Source organism: Alosa pseudoharengus, unplaced genomic scaffold, assembly GCF_046254945.1.
Source record: "Alosa pseudoharengus isolate Yale_2024_CS ecotype anadromous, Long Island Sound unplaced genomic scaffold, YU_APseudo_1.1 YU_APseudo_1.1_scf_18, whole genome shotgun sequence".
Taxonomy (NCBI): Eukaryota; Metazoa; Chordata; class Actinopteri; order Clupeiformes; family Clupeidae; genus Alosa; species Alosa pseudoharengus.
This window is the reverse complement of record NW_027468650.1, coordinates 36135927-36143007: the sequence shown is the minus strand read 5'-3', so window position 1 is coordinate 36143007 and position 7081 is coordinate 36135927. Positions and strand designations below refer to the sequence as shown.

The window sequence follows — 7081 nt, the reverse complement described above, 5'->3', positions numbered from 1 at the left end:
TGGCTCATGGACTAATTAGGCCTATTTTATTTTTACCCCCGACTGACACCGGCATATTGGTATAGGCCTAGTTGCGGTGAATGGTACGAATGATGCCAGACATAACATTCTAACATTCTACCTGTAGTTGTATGATGAAAATGTCTTGCTCTCTCGAAGAAGCAGTCGGTACAGTGATAGCACCTAGGCTTTCCTAGAGGCTGCCATCTTGTGGGCATAAATTGTACTGTCTATGAGCATGAGCCCGTCTACGGATAGTCAGACCGGTCAGACCATGATGACGCCTGTAAAAAAAACTACGAGCGGTTTTATCATGTGTAGTTTTTATGGCACTCTGTCACCATGACACAATATTTTACGAATACAAGTCCAATCGTATTTTCCACTCCCTCGCCATGTCCCAAGTAAATTACGCGCCAGTTCTAAATAGCATCTGGCAAATCTTCGGACATCTACGATCACATTCGGCGAGAGGCAGAAACGACCCCAGCAATCCACAGTATTTGAGGTAAGTGCATGGTGCTAACTTTGCCTTCCTGCTCACTGTCTGTTAATATGTATGTTAATATCAGTGCTTCACAAGTCTCTGAAGACACTTGTATAATCTGCATTTCCATCTTTGATAATTTGTTAATTTTGAACTGAACGACCCAGCAGGTTAGCCTGGTAGATAGGGTCCAATCCCATCCCCACTTACATCAAACGAGGAGGTGTGTGACATTGTTAAATAAATGTAGCTTATCGATGGGGGCATGGCGCTGATACGGTCTTCTGGGTTTTCCACCTGGTTTCCTTGCGCGTAGTCGCATTGCTCACTGCAGCTGCAGCAGGAGTTGTCAGACAAATTGTTTAGACGGATTTGAGGTCGCATAAGCCATGAGCACTAATATATAGGCCTATATATATTGTGCAAAATATAGCATTAAACTGGATCCCGTCCTGCAATAAACAATAGGCCACCTTAAGCGTCTTATCAATATGTTGTGTTGTATTAGTGACACAAATTGTTACATTGTCCTTATTTTAGGCTATAACTCCGTCCTACTACTAGGCTGTCTGGTTTAAAGTCGAATTCTCCCTCACAAGAACGTTTCTTGACTTAAAAAATAGGCTATATTGTTTCAAACTTGCTTCTTCAATCCTTCAAGACATCTGGGCTGGGGGGTATTCCAGAAAGCAGGTTTACTGGCTTAACTGGGTATGTTAACCCAGAGTTAGCGGTAAACCTGGGATTTCTGGACCTCTTCCATTGAGAGTGATTTCTGCACCAGATTTTATGGTACAGCCAATCAGGACGCAGGGCGGGAGTTTCATAGATGTGACATAGCGTAGAAGCGACTGTGAGACTGTTATCAGCGTCACGGGTTGGCTTCGATGTGAGTGGTTGAAGTAGCACGTCAATAGATGACGGACAAGTGGCTTATTCAATCATATGCAAGCATTTTTTTATTAAGCCCAGCCTTTTGAAGCAACACTCCAATGGATTGGTCCCAGATGGATGAGTGGAGCTAGGCGGAACGAAATTCATCTGGCGAGAGTCAGGTTAGATAAGACCACGACATCACATGATAGCCTATCCATTCTTTTCCAAACGAGTTTTTGAAGAGCGCTCGAGTTTTTCAGCTGAATCCTAAATATAGGCTACTTGAAAAGCATTCTCCATCCCTACATTAGGCTACACATGGTGGATTAGAATATAATAAAATAAATCTTTAATGTAGGCTAGCTAGCCTACGTCTTTGGCTCACCAGACAGATGGACAAACAACATCGGAGACACATTGAAGATATAATTAAAACAAGTAGCCTACAGTACAGAAAAGGGAAAACATAAAAAAATAATAAATAAGTTTAAATATAGACTACATAACAGCTCAGCCGGGTATGCGTGTTGTCACTAAGTTTGGTTAAAAATGCTGATGGCATTTGGGATAAAATAGTTTTTTTTTTTTTTTAATAGGCTACACACGCTCTCCGACTGGGAGTTTTTGTAGTGTTGGAGACGCAGAGCATATGGCAAGCTGTCGGTCGGTGCGTAAAGTTTGCCTTGCGCTAAAGCAGTTCCTGCGCAACTTCATTCGTTTTCCTGGACACAAACCCACAAGGATCATTAAAGTGTAGTTTCACCAACTGGCAGGTCAACATCACTTATTAAGTTTTCCAAATGTGCACCGACGATAGGCTGTCTTAGCTGGTGAGCTTCAATTAACAGGCTTTGGCTTTTTCAGAATGTCCTTAAAGTCGAATGGATAGGTCATAGGCCACTTCTATTTTTGGATGCTCTCTTAATGGTGTTGGTGTTTATTAAAACACATTTTTATTTTAATAATTGCCAGAAGATATGTGATGTTTCATGAAATGGCAGCGCTCAGTAGGCCTACACGATGCCAGGAATGATGTAGGCCTACCGGGAATCTAATTTGAGCGACACATTTCAACAGGGTGCGTTAGGGCAGGCCTACACCTTACTGCATAGCTGCCAACTCTCACGCATTGGCCGTGAGACACACGCATTTGATTAGTTTCACACACTCACACGCCACACCCCCGATTTCTCACGCTGAAGTGTCAACCCGGTCGGTCAGATGCCTGAAAAATGAGTTTAGCCTATCTATAGATCTACCTGTTGAGCCACGGTTATGCTTTCAGAGATGGTGAGAGGGTTCAAGAGCACCCTCTGTTTGTGGAATTTTCTAAATTTTCTCTCATTTGCGATGCTACTTCAGAAGCCATCCCAGGCGCATTCCCCCCGCATTTCCCCGGCTTCAGGTATGGGATAATAGGAGTATTATTGAGTATTTTTCACGCTGAAGTGTCAACCTGGTAGGTCAAATACCTGGTAGATGAGGTTCAACTAAACTAAACCTATACATATGATATCACACATCATGTGAACGAGCGGAGTCTAGCTTTCCAATGATATTAGCGCCAAGTTGCTGTGATAAATGGTTCGCGAGAAAATTATCATTGAACCGACGTGCAATTTAGGCTAATCATATTTGCATTTTGCACACAGTGCACACCCATTACTCTTGGTTTAATATCTCACTAACCCTTCACATAACACGTGGCAAACCCAATATCACAATAAACAGCAAACCGTACCGAATACGAGGATATAAAGCATGCCTCTGTGCAATAAGTGGATCGATCCTGAGTAGCCTAATCCGGGTTTGAAATTGCAACACATTTCTACATAGCCTCATTGGGGCGAAATTATAATGTATTCTAATGTAAACTATTTGTCAGCAGGCCTACATACATTTTTGTAAATTGCTCAGCCATAGATTATCCCACTATCATGGTTCTTATATTGTCAGGTTCCAGCCAATCCCACTTACACAGATAAATGAATATATTTATATTGGCATGCTTCCTAGTGACATTAATTCAAAAATATGAAGATAATCAAATAACGAGACACAAATATTGATATAAAGCCTGACATAAGCCATATGCAAACATTCACATCATGCAGATATGGGTACATCCTGAAAAAGGAATAGCATGTAGGCTATAGGCTATGGCTATTACAATGACCAATATATTATCTTAAATGAACTAGCTGAATAACACAGGTGACCACTTCTGTCAGTCTGACCTCTGGATTTATTTTGAAAGTGCACCTGATTGATGCATTTAAAAATTAAAATATACAAACATTTCTTAAATTCTTACAAAACACTCACCCACTTTTTAAAATTGTTAGTTTGGACCCCCCCACACACACACACACACACTTTTGCCGTGCGAAATACCAGTGCTGTTTTCAGCATCTGTTTAGTGCTTCATTGTCATTTTCATTGGATTCTCCCATTTGCGCATAAAATGCTCATAAACTTTCTTTTTTTTTTTGTTACACGCATTCTCCCATTCCGCTTCTGTCACACACACAGTTACAAGCGCCAAATCCCCCACAGTGTTGAAGAGATCAGTCGTTCACCTCACTTTTGATAAGGTAAAAAGCCTTATAGGTACGCCAAATAAATAATAACCTATAGGTTTACGCTAGGCTATGTAAAACTCCCCATTAACAGCGTCACGTCACTAACCACAGCTAAGACTGCACAATCTCGTATTCACTCTGTTGGATATCTGAAGCCAGTTTGTCTACTTAGATACTATAAATCCTCAAATTATGGCCGGGGTCTTAAGACAAAGTACAGGCCTTTAGGGGCAGGATTGTATTCGAGACAGCCCATTATTTCTTATGCGGGTTTTATTTTGAGACATGCGTTTCTTGGAGCGGCATACTGGTAGGCCTTCAAAAGCATGACATTTTCGGTTTAGTTTGATATTTAATTTACTTTTGGACTGTTGGAGGTATTTGATGATCACTATTACGTTCCATGTAGTTGAAAGAGTGTCGGGATTTCAAACAAACCATCCGCTTTCATGCGTTCATTGAACGTCCACGGTGCTGTAATGGAAACCTTCTTGCGTAGCCAAGTAGCCTATATATTGAGTTATTTTTAAATTATGCATGATTTACTTTTTATTAATTTCGTAGGCTGGCTTTATTTTGTTATATAGAAGTATCTAAATAACCTGTTAAAATGTACCAGAATTCAGGAAATTGCATCTAGTCCAAAACATTTTTTTTGCTTTTTGGGGGAGGACCCCCATACCCCCCGCTGACATGTCCCACCCACTTTCACAATGCCTCCGACGCCCATGGTCCTAGTAGTAGGCTAGATCCCTTTGATACCAATGTTAATTTAACTCTGGGACCCTGGTCTCAGGGATGGATTACTGCACGGCCCTTCCGGTCCCAGACCCAGGGGCCCAAGGTGTCAGGGGGCCCTGAAGCCCAAGCCTTTGCATGGAATCATTGCCTCAATATCAACACATCAGGATGTAGGCTATGAATCTCATTGAATTTAGTATTGACCATCCCCAAAATGCACCAGAATACAGGAAATCACATCAAACAAATGTAAAAAATTCTAGGGGAGGACCCCCAAACCCCCCTTCCACATTTGCGACAATAGAGCTGCACAGTCCCGCCCACCGCCAAAATGCGGTTAGGTGCCGGATGTAAGATTCCTATTCATTTGTCCCATTGACGTTTGGAAAAATCCGTATCTAAAGAGTTTTACAGCATGTCTTAGGCTAACCAGCTACGACATAACTCTTAAGCATACAACATATCATTTCGAGTGAAAAAACTAAGAGAAAATCCCAAAAAAGTCAAAGGTACAAGACTGTGTACATATTTTCATTTCCGAGCGAAGGAACTACTCATCCCATAAACCACCGCGCCTCACTGAATAATATAGGCAAAATCGGCGCGAGTTATTTTGCCATTTCCAACCGGCGACAGCACGCGAACCCTTTCCTCCAAACAGTGATTTTTATATCGTGAATGTGCAGTTAATAGCAGTTATTTCAGGAGTAATCGTGTAAATAATAGTGTTTTGATATTGAATATTTATATTTATCATCGTGTATTCGTGTGATGTATAAACCCCAATCCTTGTTGATACAAGTACCAATATTCTTCAAGAAAGTTTTTAATCACATTAAGATTTTCGCCATCTTTGTCAATATTTTTCGCTGAGAAAGTTTCAAACTATGACCATAACGGCCTTTCCACCAATCAGAGGCATCACTGTGGGATTGTGGGATTGTTCAGGATTGTGGGTAATGAAGTACTTATCCAAGAGATCACGAATAAAAGGCATTTATCTCAAAACAAGGTTAGTGCCCCATGAATTCTTGGTGTCTATAGGAGCATATACAATCGCTTAGTACAGCCGTAGCTGGTTTTAAGTCTACCACGTGCAGTTAAGTTTTTATGGCTTATACCGCAATTGTCAATGGAGAAATTGCATTGAATTTTTACATCCGGCATCGGCTGTGGGCGGGACTGTGCAGCTCTATTAGTGGGGAGACCTTAATACATGTGGGCCCAGGGGCCCGAAAGTTCATAATCCGTCCATGCCTGCTGCCTACACCTGAAAACCACTGATGTACGTTTTTTTTACTGTACGGTATAATGCTGAATGAGCCAAACAAAAATTTCCGCAACAACATTTTGGTTTGCCCCACCAAATCTCACTCCAAGGTTTTTTGAAAAGTTGGCAGCCCTGTTACTGGAATATTATCAGACCCACTACAGACTAATTAATGTGTAGGCTGTAACTTAATGTTATATGTGCAATTACAGAAGAACTTGATGGGTAGGCTACTGGGGAATAAAGGATAGGCTACCCATGCCTTCCGACATTCATCACCCTTCCGATGCTGGAGCGCAAAGGTTTAACTTGGCCCACAGGTGCAGAACCCGTGTTAAAATAGAAAATTACATTTGGGATTCTCAAGGAGTCTATGGCCCACTCAATCTGTGACAAGGTAGGCTTGTTTAAGAAAGCATTGTTTAAAGCAGTCAATACAATATGTAATGTTCACTGAATTATTTAGTTGTGCTTTTGACATTAATAGGCTATCCTAAACGTACGCATTTACACGGTCAATTAGGCCAGTGTTTCCCAAACTTTTTTTCTGGGGACCCACTTTTTAAAAAAGACAGACCATGGCGACCCATTTCACTTCAGATCTAACATGCAACATGCATGCAACCACCAATATTTAATTTATTAGACAACATAAATTGTGCTGGGGACCCAAATAAAATCTCCTGCGACCCTGCGGGTCGCGACCCAGTCTTTGGGAAACACTGAATTAGGCTATTCTCTGCCAAGCAAGGTCTCGTTCCTTGGCAGACGCTCAAGTATTGCTCTTTTTTTGTTATTACAGTTCTCTCCTCCTCGTAAGCCTTGAGGAGAACTTGCTACTCCGCCTCTGAAAAATACGGTGGTCTTCGTTTCGTCGGTTTCACTCATGGTTTCGACTCTCAATAGATGATGCCTTTATAAGTTCGCCGTGAACGCGCACAACTCTAGGTTATCTAACACAGGGTTGATTGAACTAACTGGTAACCGGTGTTTTGTTAAACCTCCTTTCTGGAATACCCCTCTGATGCGCTAATATGTAAATATTTCTTATCATTTCATATCTCAGAATTTACTATAATAATGTCAGCACCCAAGACATCTTTTATTTTTAGTTGATTAACCACA

The 7081-nt window shown here is 41.3% G+C and overlaps 1 protein-coding gene across 3 annotated transcripts in view; it reads left to right on the top strand.

The window, feature by feature from the left end:
• The first annotated feature begins 268 nt into the window (after positions 1-268).
• Positions 269-7081, top strand: part of fars2 (phenylalanyl-tRNA synthetase 2, mitochondrial) — a 73784-nt gene continuing 66971 nt past the window's right edge. Inside the window, exon 1 of one of the 3 annotated variants that reach the window (XM_076291080.1) lies at positions 269-508. The gene's annotated coding sequence lies outside the window, so the exon portion shown is untranslated. The remainder of the gene's footprint in view (positions 509-7081) is intronic. The other 2 variants (XM_076291082.1, XM_076291083.1) reach the window with 2 other exon arrangements.